Source organism: Apodemus sylvaticus, chromosome 15, assembly GCF_947179515.1.
Source record: "Apodemus sylvaticus chromosome 15, mApoSyl1.1, whole genome shotgun sequence".
NCBI classification, from domain to species: domain Eukaryota; kingdom Metazoa; phylum Chordata; class Mammalia; order Rodentia; family Muridae; genus Apodemus; species Apodemus sylvaticus.
The window spans coordinates 76,469,435-76,483,389 of NC_067486.1; the positions used below are offsets into that span (position 1 = coordinate 76,469,435).

Consider the following 13,955-nt stretch of genomic DNA (forward strand, 5'->3'; position numbering starts at 1 on the left):
TTCCTCCTCTGTGAGGTTGCAGTGGCCATCACTTCATTAATGAGTTTCTTCCATGGGGCCTTTGCCTGTGGGCTTCATTTTCCTAATTCTCCAAGGCTAATGTATGTTCCTCAGACATGATCGTCTCAGGCCAGACCTCTCAGAGCACTGACTGTCTCTGACTGCTTATCACTTTACACTACACATTCATTTATGTGCACAGGTGATGATCTGACCACAACTTTCAGGAGGGCAGGTGCTGTGCCTGGTTTGCTCACCACTGTGGTCCTAGTGCCATAATTACTGAGGGAAAGACTGTTTGATGAGATATCCTATAGATTCATTACCTATAGTTCTTGTTTCACAGCAAGGAATGAATTTTATCAATTACTTGGTTGTCCCAGAGACTCTTCAAGTTGTAAGTTAGGCCCCTATTCTGAACATTTGAAACACGAAGACTCCGGAGTGCAACACTTTTGAGTGTAAGGAAAATGTCACAAGTAGAAAATTCCATGCTCGACTTCATGTATAGGGTCACAATCAAAACATAAATACACTAGAGAAATTAGATAAAGTTACCTTCTGGATGTATATAATGGAAATGTAAAACATACATAAAATTTGTGTTTATTTTTGGGTTTTAGCTCTAGGACATATTATTATGTACATTCAAATATAACAAAATCTAAAAAGAAATCAACATGTATTTTCGATAAAGGATATTGAACCCATCTAATGATACAGATAGTTAGCCAATATAGGTTGACTTTCATCCAGATGATATAAGCAGTATTCAGCTTGCTGGAATAGTAGAAACTGAGTTCCTGCTTCCTTTACAGCAGCATTTCTCAACCTATGGGTCATGACCCCTTTGGGGGTTGAATGACCTGATTGATCACAGGGGTCACAATATCAGATATCCTGCACATATGATTTTACATTATCATTTATAATAGTAGGAAAATGACAGTTAGGAAGTAGTAATGAAATAATGTTATGTTTGAGGTGACTCCTGCATGAAGAACTGTATTAAAGTGTCACACAGAATTAGGAAGGTTGAGAATCGCTGCTTTATAGGAGCTTATAGCATTTTGAAAAAAGCACTAGAGCATAAGCTATTGGTGTTCTGTTCAGGAACTTTTCCCCTGTGCCCATGTCTTTAAGGGTCTTCCCCAGTTTCTTTTCTATTAGTTTCAGTGTGTCAGGTTTTATGTGGAGGTCCTTGATCCATTTGGAGTTGAGCTTAGTACAAGGAGATAAGAATGGATCAATTCGCATTCTTCTGCATGCTGACCTCCAATTGAACCAGCACCATTTGTTGAAAAGGCTACCTTTTTTCCACTGGATGTTTTCAGCTCCTTTGTCAAAGATCAAGTGACCATAGGTGTGTGGGTTCATTTCTGGGTCTTCAATTCTATTCCATTGATCCACTTGCCTGACATTGTACCAATTCCATGCAGTTTTTATCACTATTGCTCTATAGTAATGTTTGAGGTCTGGGATACTGATTCCCCCAGAATTTCTTTCACTGTTGAGAATAGTTTTAGCTATCCTGGGGTTTTTGTTATTCTAGATGAATTTGAGAATTGCTCTTTCTAACTCTATGAAGAACTGAGTTGGGATTTTGATAGGGATTGCATTGAATCTGTAGGACCTCATAAAATTACAAAGTTTCTGTAAGGCAAAGGACACTGTCAAAAGGACAAACCGTCAACCAACAGATTGGGAAAGGATCTTCACCAACCCTAAATCCGACAGAGGGCTAATATCTAATATATACAAAGAACTCAAGAAGGTAGACCCCAGAGAACCAAATAACCTTATTAAAAAGTGGGGTACAGAGCTAAACAAAGAATTTTCACATGAAGAACTTCAGATGGCTGAGAAGCACCTTAAGAAATGTTCAACATCATTAGTCATTAGGGAAATGAAAATCAAAACAACCCTGAGATTTCACCTCACACCAGTCAGAATGGCTAAGGTTAAAAACTCCAGAGACAGCAGGTGTTGGTGAGGATGTGGAGAAAGAGGAACACTCCTCCACTGCTGGTGGGATTGCAAGATGGTACAACCACTTTGGAAATCAGTCTGGAGGTTTCTCAGAAAACTGGGCATGACACTTCCGGAGGATCCTGCTATACCACTCCTGGGCATATACCCAGAGGATTCCCCGGCATGCAATTAAGACACATGCTCCACCATGTTCATAGCAGCCCTTTTGTTATAGCCAGAAGCTGAAAAGAACCCAGGTGTCCCTCAATGGAGGAATGGATACAAAAAATTTGGTATATTTACACAATGGAGTACTATTCAGCCATTAGAAACAATGAATTTATGAAATTCTTAGCTGGAGAACATCATACTAAGTGAGGCAACCCAGTCTCAAAAGATCAATCATGGTATACACTCACTGATAAGTGGATATTAGCCTAGAAACTTGGAATACCCAAGACATAATCCACACATCAAATGATGTCCAAGAGGAATGGAGGAGTGGCCCCTGGTTCTGGAAAGACTCAGTGCAGCAGTATAGGGGAATGCCAGAACAGGAAATTGGGAAAGGGTGGATGGGGGAATGGGGAGAGGGAAGAGGGCTTATGGGACTTTGGGGGAGTGGGGAGCCAGTAATGGGGAAATCATTTGAAATGTAAATAAAAAAATATATCAAAAAAAAGAAAAAAGTACTAACTTAATTATAAAAGCTTATTTATGCCTATAATCTCAGCATTTAGGCTATAGGCAGGAGGATTGCCATGAGTTATGGACCAGTACGGACTACTAGGGTACACAGTAAAACTTTTTAGTTTAAAGTGAAATGCTTGCCTAAAATTCTCTGTCCTTCCATAGCAGAGAGCTTGCTTACATGTTAATGACCTTTAATCACCTGCACTACAAAAAACAAAAACAAAACAAAACAGAACAAAACAAAACCACTCCACCCAAATAACAAACAGTGGCAATAAAGATGGAGGCCCTTAGTTGTGGACTTCACTGGAAGACTAGCGTGACAGCATGGGAAAGAACGTGATCAGATCCATACACAGTGCAACAGAGAGTTCTACTCTCAGGAGTAGAACATCACTGGGGTGTGTGACTTTGTCTGAGGGCCAAATGCATCCAATCCAGCACCTGTTTTTGTACATTTTAAGTATTGGCTCTTCAGCCATTTGGGGACTTTTTGACCTGAGTGGCTCAGGCAGATCCTGCACATTCTGTTCCCCATTTCCTGCCACTCCCTACTGTCTCATCCCTGGTTAGGAATTTCCCGTGACTGTCGTCTAGATGAATCCCTTGTCCAACCCTTGGTTGGGTCCAGTCCTACTTTGGATCAGAGAGAAGAACTGTTTTCCACATTACTGCTTTGTGTGAATTTCAGTGAGATACATCGTTAGATTTTGAATCATACAGGGATCTAACATCCAAGAACTCACAGTCCACTCAAGAGGGTGACATGTACATAAAATGACCGGAATATTCTGTGCCTGGGCGATTACCAAACAGCTGTGCAGAGGAACTGGAGTACAAGCTTCTGACCCCTGTGTCTGTGGCTCCTGCCCCTGGAATAGTGCAGGACCAGGAGAAGATGAGGAAACTGGCCATGCATTGCGTCTCATTAACTTGCCCTTGCTGGGGATATTAGCAGTGACACTGTTGCTGAGTGACACTCAGCAAGTTGCTACAATGTTTCCTCTTGGCATCTCTGTTTCTACCACAATAAACTGGAAGTGATATTAGATAGTAACTGGGTTATTATGATGTTTAAGAAAAAATACATATGAGAAAAAAATGTCATGTCTCTTCATTTAGAAGTGACATACAACTCATATTTACTGAAATCTTCCTTTGCAGAAGCATCAACAGAGTCCCTTGCAGAATGTGTTGGCTTGAATCTCTTAGAAAAATCTCAGGAGGGTCGGGGTCAGTCCTCATCCCTGTCCAGGCATCAGTTAGTTGTGCAGAACATTTTGTGCTGGCTGCAGGCCTGGCCATGTGACTTCTTGTCTTTCTTGTCCCTTCTCTTTGGCAAGACCTGAATAGCTAGAAGCACCCTCTACAATAGTGAGGCCTTTCTCCAAAGAGCCCAATGGGGAGAATGTCCCATGTTTCAAAGCAGGACCCTCTTCTGGAGCCAGTTCTGAAGATACAGAGGACAGAATCGTTTTGTGTTCTTCAGGTCTCCTCCCACTACGCTGGTGTTCACTGAAGCCATGCTTTTCCATAATAAACGAACTGCTAACAAGAGTCATACTTGACAACACAAGTGGACACAGGAGCACAGTTTTGAAAGTTAAGAAGAAGGCATCTCAGCTTCACTGGTCTCATTCCAGTGCCTTACAGTGACTGAAACCAAGTCTCAAAGAAATAAAGCTGAGAGCGGCCTTCCAGGCCTGGCTTCTGCTCCGATCCCACGCTGGCTGCCTTTTTGTGTGAGCAGAGAAACATTAAGCTTGTTTGTGTGCAGAGACTTTTGCATCACTACAGATGCCACTCAAGAAATGTGTGTTCTCGGGAGATGGGATCTGCACCTGCGTGATGAGAAGTCAGGAGGACTTAGGTGGGCGTGGGGTGGGGTAGGGATGGTTGCGGCCTTTACTGGGACTTGCTTTCTCTTCTCCCACCTCTCAGTTACTCTTCCTTTATATTGACTCAATTCTAAGACCCTCTCCTCCCAGCTGGCGGCCCCCAGAACTTTAGAAGTTTTTAGAGCAAAGTCTCTTCAGGATCACGTGCTGTAGGAAAGCAGAAAAGTTCTCATTAAAAACTGAAGAAATCACACTGATTTGGCTTCTTGGGTCATGTGCCCTCCTGTGAACCAATCACAGAGTTGGACACTATATGAAGCTAATTATGTAAACCTAGGCTACATAACTTCATGCTCCACATGAGGGAAAGGGGGGAGGAGCCCATGCAGACCATGTGGACCATGTGTGGAGTGTAATTAGGAGATGGCACTTTGTGGTCAAAAACTAAACGCATCCTGTTAACTTCTTTTGTATTATAATCTAATATACGATTTGGGTGTATCAAATCTTTCGTGCCTCCAATTTCAGGTTTTCTTTGGTTCTAACCTTGCAATTGTGAGTGACAACAGAAATATACTGAGAAGAGCTCTCCCATGGTTGAAGTAAGAGGCCTGGGAAAAGATAACATATACCACTGCTATTGACTGCCACACACAATTGTTGAATTACACTTTAAAAAGCTATTCATGATGGTACATATCTATAATCCAAACATTCACACGGATGAAGCAGGATTGCTGCAAGTTCAAGGCTAGCCCAAGATGAATAGTATTGGGCTAGATATCGGTACATAGCAAGACTGTCTCAACAACAACAAAAAAGTATATATATGGTTATACACACACAAATATATGTATGTATATATATGTATATTGTTGAGATGGTCTTGCTATATATATGTATACATGTATAAGTTATACATGTTATATATATATATATGCATGCATATATATGCAAATCAGGCAACCAAAACAGAAAACTCAAAAAGCTTCATGTCTTGCTAAAATAATTTCACTGACTATATATATACATATATATATATATATATATATATATATAAGTATATAAATATATCATTGAGATGGTCTTGCCATGTATATATGCATACATGTATAAATGTATATATGTATATCAGACAACCAAAATGGAAAACCCAAAATCTTCATTTCTTAGATTGCTAAGAAATTTGACTTAACATATTGTTACTGAAGATGGGTTGTGTAGCTGTGAGTGGGCTGGAGTTATGTAGCCCTCCTGGCTGAACGTCACTGATCAACTACTAAAGCTCAGCACTGACCACTTATGAAGCACATCCATGGACAGGACAGTACACTGCCTACATCCATTCCTCAGACAGGAGAATTAAGTGAGACCATTGAGCAGTTTGTGAGGAGTCAGCCCTTCAACTTGCAGTGCCTCAGCACTCAGGCGCCAGCCTAGAGCCTTCAGTCACAATGACAAGATTCTTTGATTAGTGACGGTTAACACTTTATTTCCCCACATTAAAGAAAAATATCATAAGCAAGATTTGAATAAAAACAAGCAGTACATTTTCTTTTTATTATCAAATTGAAAAAAGTTTTTAAAATGTTGAGAATATCACATTTTATCAAGAAGGCGAGAACACAGGTTTTCTCCTCTACTTGACAGATTTTTAAATTGATAATATCTCCCCAGTCAAATTCTTTGTAAAAAGTCTTTTATTTTTGAGATTATAATAGAGTTTCATAATTTCTTCCTTTTTTCCCTCTGGAGAGAATAGCCCTCCTTGCCAGCAGTCATTTTAAAGATGTAATTGCCAGTTTCTAAAGAGAAAAAAAAGTAAAGCTATTTATCACAATATTGATTAGAATAAATAAAAACAACAGATACTGCCTATAGGTCCACCCACAGGGGTTAGCTTACAGGGACTGGCGCACCAATACTGTATAGTTTCAGCCTCACTTCACAGCTGTGACACATCTATACAACTTATATAGTGAGCTAACCACCCTATGCTAAGTTTAAAACATTGTGGAACTATTATACAGCATTAGACCACTTACATAAACAACAAATTGCGGTATTTTTACATGAATTATTTTAAATTTTTATACTTGAGAATACTGTACAGTATTGGAACATATATACTATGTGCGATGACTAATCTAGGTAGTTAATAGTCCCAATATTTTCTATTTAAAATTTGCATAATAAGCACTAATTTCAAATGTTTATGTATTACCATGTGATATTTCCATACACGTGTACAATAAGCACTGATCAAATCACGGTAGTCAAGTTTTCCATTTCCTCATTGCTTCTTTGTGTTTGCACACTTTCCTCTTTTTTAGTTATTTGCAGAATACGTAATAATTCCCATGCTGGCACAGTCACCCCACTGTGCTATGGAACGCAGAACTTATCATTGCTGTGTTTTTATTCCTATTAACCAAGTTGCCTCTGTCCACTCCTGTACCACCTTCCAAACCTCTGGCTCTCTCCAGTGTCAATTGTTGCTATGTTTTATATTGCCTGTAAGCAGGATTGTGGTCCATCGGTGTTTCCGTGCTTGGCTTCTTTCCCTTAACATAGCATCCTCCGGTTCCATCCATTTTGTGGTCCGTGACAGGATATTCCTTTAATAACACCAGAGAGGTGTGGGAAGAGAGAACGTTTAGTGGATTTGGAATTACTGAAGAGTAGGAGAGTGGATAGGGCCAGGAATATGACAGCCAAGGTCCAGAGCTTAAAAGGAGGTTTGTATTGAGGCTCTGGGGACTGAGGAAGGGAGTGTCTAGAAAGAATGTAAGAGCTGGAGACTGTGAAGGCGGCACTGTGGAACGCTATCCTCTGGACATGGCGTGGCTGGCACACACATGATCCCACAGCAGTTCTGGCTACCCACACAAGACCCGCCCCAAAACAAACCAGAAACAAAATCCAACATGGAGCGTGGAGGGGCTCCGGAGTACCCATTACTAGTCGAGGAACTATTGGTAGTCGATGGTGGCCAGGGAGGGGAAGTTCGTATAATTTAAGAGTGAGGCTTCTGGTAAATTTCTCACATCCCCATGAATGGCCCATGTCTGTGTACACGCGAGCAGCATTAGTGGGACTCGAGGCAGGGGGACGGAGGAAGGGTAGGCAATCGTTGGGGAGGGGGGCTTTTGGGAGGGGGAAATTGGGAAAGGTTTTACCATTGGCAATGTAAATGAAGAAGATACTCAATAAAAAAAAAAAAAAAGAAAAAAAAATCAAGATAGGAAGTAGACGCGATAGGGGGCGCTCTTGGGAGACTTGGAAAGGGTGAAGGTTGGCATTATCAAGATACATTATACACGTGTATAAAATTGTCAATGAATAAAGAGCAATTCTTCAGTCTGGGGTACCATAAATGAATCCAGAGTTCATGAAGTATTTGGCAACAGTAAAACACGTTTGAACCCACAAGGAACAAACTTTAACGCGAAATCAATGCATAACGATCTCAGCATGCTTTTGGCTGCGTTCACCGACGTAGGCTGCAGGACTTCTCTGCAACCTTGGTACTGAACACACCTCAGCTAAGCTTTGCATTGGCATGAAAAAATGACACACAGTCCAGCGCACATTGCCTAAGCACCCATCTCAGATCTGCGACTACCTTGTGTTCTGATTCGCAGTGTTTCTACTGTAATACGGAACTTTACCAATCTTATAGAAATTTAATGTTTTATTCATGGGAAATAAAAGACTTAACATTTCACTACCATCACTCCGCAGCATGTGTCACATTAGTAAAGCTTTGGATTATAGCATATGGAAAAGTTTTTGTTTATTGCTTTTAATTGCTTTTTATCTTACTGATTTGAGTTCTAGTTTTAAAAGCATTAAAGAGGTACTGGGGAGATAGCTCAGCAGTTAAGAGCACTGGATACTCTTGCAGAGGACTGGGGATGAATTACCTATACCCACATAGTGGTCCGCAACTGTCTGGAACACCAGTTCCAGGGGATCTGATGCCCTCCTCTGGCCTCTGGGGGAACTAGGCACACACATGGTACATATACATAGGAGTAGACAAAATACCTATATACTTAAAATAAATAGAATAAAATAATTTAAAGACATTAAGTGAGTTTTAGCTCAAGATTAGGACAGAGTGTCTAACTACCTCTGAAATGGCCTTAAATGTATTTAACCACTTTGTAGTGTGAATTATGTGCTTATGTGAAACGGCATTCTCAGCATGGATGACTGTGATAATCAAAATATAATCAATTCTAAAAAATATTACATATGCTCTATATAATGCAGTAACAAATATTCAGCCAAAATTTAGTTATTTATGCAAATAAATAATGTATCCATTTCACCAGCATGCAAACTTGCCTTTATCTGTATTTAGCAAGTCATAAAGTTATTTGCACACCAAGTAACTATTTTAAAATAGATTTCTTTATTACTTGTTATCGGTAAATATTTGGCTTGTACACCTTTTCAAACATCTCAGGATTGCTCACAATCTCAGGCACAAAGGAGTTGAGAGTAAAGAATGTTTATGAAGCTGTGGCTAAGGAGATGTTCCCTGTGGTATTTTTCAATTTGCTGAGTACATCTGTATTTGTATCTGATTTTTATAATTTCAATATTAAAATATATTCTTCTCAAAGTATATTATGCAGTTTGTATTGAGACATTTTATTGGTGACTAAATTTAGGGAGAAAATATTTTAGATTTTTTTCAGAACTTTCTTCTTAGACTAAATATATCTTGAAAGCCCTCATGGTCTCATGGCTTTGACCTTCTGAATTTCGTACCTGCAGACCTTTGTGCAGGAAGAAGGTGGAGCTGACTGGTGTCCTCCCATGGAGGACAATGGCAAGCTAGTTACCTTCCAATTTCATTTCCAGCTGACCCACCCTTTCAGGCTTGGATCAAGCACTAGGCTTTTCTCTGTCAAAACCTCAGGTCCTGGCTGTGTAGTGTGCAGACACACGGGGCCTGTTTCCTTCCTACTCTCTTATAATAATGGAAGCAGTCAGACTAAAGAATTGTCCACCACGAGAAAAATGGCAGTGGTTGGCATCATTTGCTTTTATTTCCATTTTTTCCAAACTTAGAAATGTTGAAGTGATATGCCCAAAGACAAGCAGTGACAGGACCAGGTAGCCTGGGCCTTTGAGTCCTGGTGGCACTTTGAAAAGATAGGCTATTGCTTCATGCATTCCCTAAGAGCTGCCTACTCCCCCTTAAGGCAGAAGTCAGAGGAAAGAACCTGGTTACCATCTTACCCTGCACTGCTACCACGACTGTGAGCAAGGTAGGAGGCTTGGGTCCTAGGCTTTCTCTTCTCTAGATCAAGCACACAGACATTATTGCTGAAATCCTCTTCAGTTCAGGAGGCTGTGACTTTAAGATATAAAACCTCACTTCAATAGCATTCATCCTTTCTAACCAGATGACCCACTCACTCCCCAGTCTCTGGAAGCTTGGGAAAGCCCACCAGGACTGGGTGAGAAGTTCCGGATCAGCTGGCCCTTTCATGTGGGGGCCATGAGAAGGTTTTGTAGGAGCCTTAAAGTGGTGTCCTTGGCTGATGTGGGCTGGGTGTAATAACACCTTGCACTTCTGCAGCTTCTTGCTTCTTAGGAGCTCAAAGAGCTTCCCAGACATTATCTCACTGTTCTCCCATCTTCTTGGGAGGACGGTTGAGGACAGCCTCATCATTCCCTCATCCAGCCCACACCAAATGGATTAAGTGGTTTTCCCACAATCATATCCTGGCTGAGTCAAGTGCAGGACCCTGGAGGCCAGACTTCTGGCCTTCCATCCTTGCCTCGTGTTGCTCTCAGAATTGATTAGCTGCCTCTCAAGGCTGAGGCTTCCGTCACTATTATAATGACTTGAGACATTTCTTGGGGAGTCCAGGAGAAGGAGACTCCTTTCTTCCAGACTCATGAAATTGCTGATGGATAAATTGATTAGAGAGAAAAATTTGTGCCTAGAGTGACTCACACTACAGAGGGATCTGGCAGTGTGTCAAGAGACATGCATAGATACTGGGATGAAATGTGTGGGATGCTGGGAGCCTAGTGTCGCCATCTTGGTCAGTGCAGCTCATCCTGGGCTCAGGGAGGGTTGTGCCTCACCAGCGCAACATCCCAGGCTCAAGCTGAATCCAATTGTTTACTCCTTGGTTAATTTCTAAATGGTAAAGAAACATGGGAGCCAAAAAAAAAAAAAAGGTCAGGGCATGAAACAAGAAATATGAGTTTATTCAAGCTTTAAGTATTCTGGTCCCATATATAGTTAGGAAACCTCTTAATTTCATTGTTCTTCAATTTCCCCATTCATGAAACTGGCCTGCTTCCTCAGTTTGTTATGCAGAACAAAGAAAGGGTCATTTCAGTCATGTTTGTACAAGCATTTGGGCAATTTATTAAGTCCAAACACATACACAAAACCATGGTGTTTCGGGATTCCAATTTTCCTGCATATTTTTGGAGAATTAATTTTATATTAGAGTCAACACACAGATTTAGTGCTAAGTGATATTATAAAATGGAATAATTTAGAAAGATAAAATGTTTAAAAGAAGTTTCATCTTATCTCAGGGTTGAGGTCATGACTGATCCTTTATCTCCAGGTCCTATAGGATAGAATTAATTCCATGCTCTCTTACCACTAGACACCATTTGGAGTTCAGGCGAGACTCCCAAGGCATGTTTGCATAACATTTTATTTCTTTGATTTTCTTTTAAGAGTTGTGGTTTTTTGGTAACATACATGATCTTAATTCATATTATTTCAGCAATGTCTTTACAATTTCTTTAATGGAAACATGTTGTTAGCTGTTATCGCATTCTAATAAAATAAATGGTTGCATGGATGCTGTGTTCACTGAAACCCCAATGCTGAAGAGCTGATCTTTTTGGCCACTTAGTGTCTCTTATGTGAGGAAGCAGTAGATAAAACTCTAGCTGAAAAGTTCAGTCCAGTGAGCGGCCACTTCCTCTGAAGAATGCCTCTGATGCTTTTGATCATATGATGACAGACATGCAGCCTGTTACTTTCCCATTGTGTAGTCAGGAACTTCCACGCTACCTTACTTTTGTATTTAGTATCAGTGAAAGAAACAGCTCTCACCTTAAAGGGGAAAATGGCTTATTCTGGAACAGATGTGAGAGATCATGGCTTGGTAGCATATATCTGGGCCTCCCCAAATACAGTGTTCTGACACAGAAGCAGTTTTGTATTAACAAAACAATGACAACAACAAAAAATCCATAAATCAAAGGCAATTTAAAAATACATTTCTGAGTAAATGGAGAGGTGGTTACAGGAAGAGGAGGGAATCTCTTCTACAGGCTTCTGATGCCTTGGGATGGCATCCTCAGACTGGGTTGGTAGAAGCTGGGAATAAGATAAATTGATAGATTCTAAAAGGTTTTCATCTATTTGTCACAGGGTGTTAGTTCTGACTCAGAGGTGGGGAAGGAATGGCTATTTCTAGGCTAAAGCTAGTCGAAGATAAGGTAAGGTGCTTTGGGCCTGCAGCATTCCAAACTCCCCCACTGCCGCTTTAATGAGTCCATCATCTGTCTGCAGAGAGAGGCAGCTGCCTTCCAGGAATGCTCAGGAAAAACAAGCATGAGTGAGGTTTCCGGAATCATCTTCCCTTTCCTTTCATAAAATGGTTCTGAGTGTGTGTGTGTCTGTCGTGTGTGTCGTGTGTGTCGTGTGTGTCATGTGTGTCGTGTGTGTCGTGCGTGCATGCGCCCCCCACCCCCACCCTCGCACGCGCACGTGTGCGCGCGCACACGCACACACTCACACACACACATACACACACACACACACGAGTACTCTGGATATATATCTGTGCACCTTGTGCATACAGTACTTGGGGAGGCCATAAGAGGGCATCAGATCTACTGGAACTGGTGTTACAGATGGCTGTTAGTTGACCTGTGGGTGCTGGGAATAGAACCAGGGTCCTATAGTTAATAGCAGTAGGTACTATTTAATTATTTATTTATTCATTTATTCATTTATTATATGTAAGTACACTTACATATAATGTCTTCAGATGCCCCAGAAGAGGGCATCAGATCTCTTTACGGATGGTTGTGAGCCACCATGTGGTTGCTGGGATTTGAACTCAGGACCTTTGGAAGAGCAGTCAGTGCCTTTAACCACTGAGCCACCACTCCAACCTCTAAGTCTATGTATGTAACACTGTAGTACTTTAGCAGTAAATCTCTCCCAGGTATTTCCACTTGCATTATTTGAGATTTTATTTCCCTTTTGAGATAGGGTACTGATTACAAGAAAACCAAGTCAGCTCTAGCTTTATTGCCACAAGAAGTTTTGAGCCTTGCATTTAAAATATAAAATTAGAATCTTCCAGAGGTAAGGCCAGAGGCAAGCTGGGTAAGGATCCTAGGTTTGCCTCAAGACTTTTAAGTGACACAATTTGACAGTTCCTGATTAAGAAGAACCCTCTCATCACCAGCTCATCCTCAAAAAGAAGCCTTCCAAGTCTGTTGTTCTGTCATCTCTGTTCCTCATCCTGCATCCATAGGCCAGTTGAGAGTGCACATCGGGTCTGTAGTCAACTGCCATTCCCCAGCTGGGCACCACTGGGGGCCTGGCATTGACAGAGGTGGGCTTCTGAGCCCAGAGACACAGAGACATGTTTCTCATATGTTCCACTACAACATAATGTGTCAACTTTCTCTCCTGGAGACAAAAATATCTGGAATAAACAACCATATGGAGGAAAGATTTCATTTGGTTCATGGCTTCAGGCTCATTTGGTTCTCAGGCTCATGGTAGAAGCCTGTGGCAGAGCAAAGCTCTGGCTGTTCTATCAGAGGCAGAGGTGAGGGAGAGGGAAAAGAGAGGAAGAGGGAGGGAGAGGGAAAAGAGAGGAAGAGGGAGGGAGAGAGAGAGGGAGTGAGGAAGGGAGAGGTGTAGGGTTAGGGCTGTAGTCCCATTATATTTCTAAAGAAAGTGCCCCTAAGGACATTTCTTCTTTAAGTGCCTCCACCTGAGTATCTGCAGCTTCCTGATGATGCCACCATGAGAACCAAGCTTTTAATACATGGCCTCTAAGGATCATAACAAATATCACTCACTTCTTTCATCCCTGGACCACCCTTTAGTGCTAAGTGGTATAAACTGTGGCACTATTGTTACTGGAATTATAAAGGGTCAAGGTCTGGGCCTTGATAGGCTCAGTCACCACCTGTCCTTAGTAAGCCAATGATATCAAAAAGTAGAAGTGAGGCACACACACACAAAAGGCATGTATGTCTTAGGCATGTCCTAGAGCTGTAATCTGTTCTAGGTATGGGGAACCAAGGAGGAGATGACCAATGGCATGGAAGTTGACTTTGGGTCATCATGAGTGGCATTTCGGGGCCCTGAGTGACATAGATTCAAGATGTGTACACTCATGTGGTCTTGTAGACCTCTCATTACGC

The 13,955-nt window shown here is 41.3% G+C and overlaps 1 long non-coding RNA gene across 1 annotated transcript in view; it reads left to right on the forward strand.

Annotated features, from left to right (window-relative positions):
- LOC127666110 (uncharacterized) overlaps nucleotides 1-13,955 on the forward strand; it is a 90,211-nt gene that overhangs the window by 28,779 nt on the left and 47,477 nt on the right. The window lies entirely within an intron of this gene.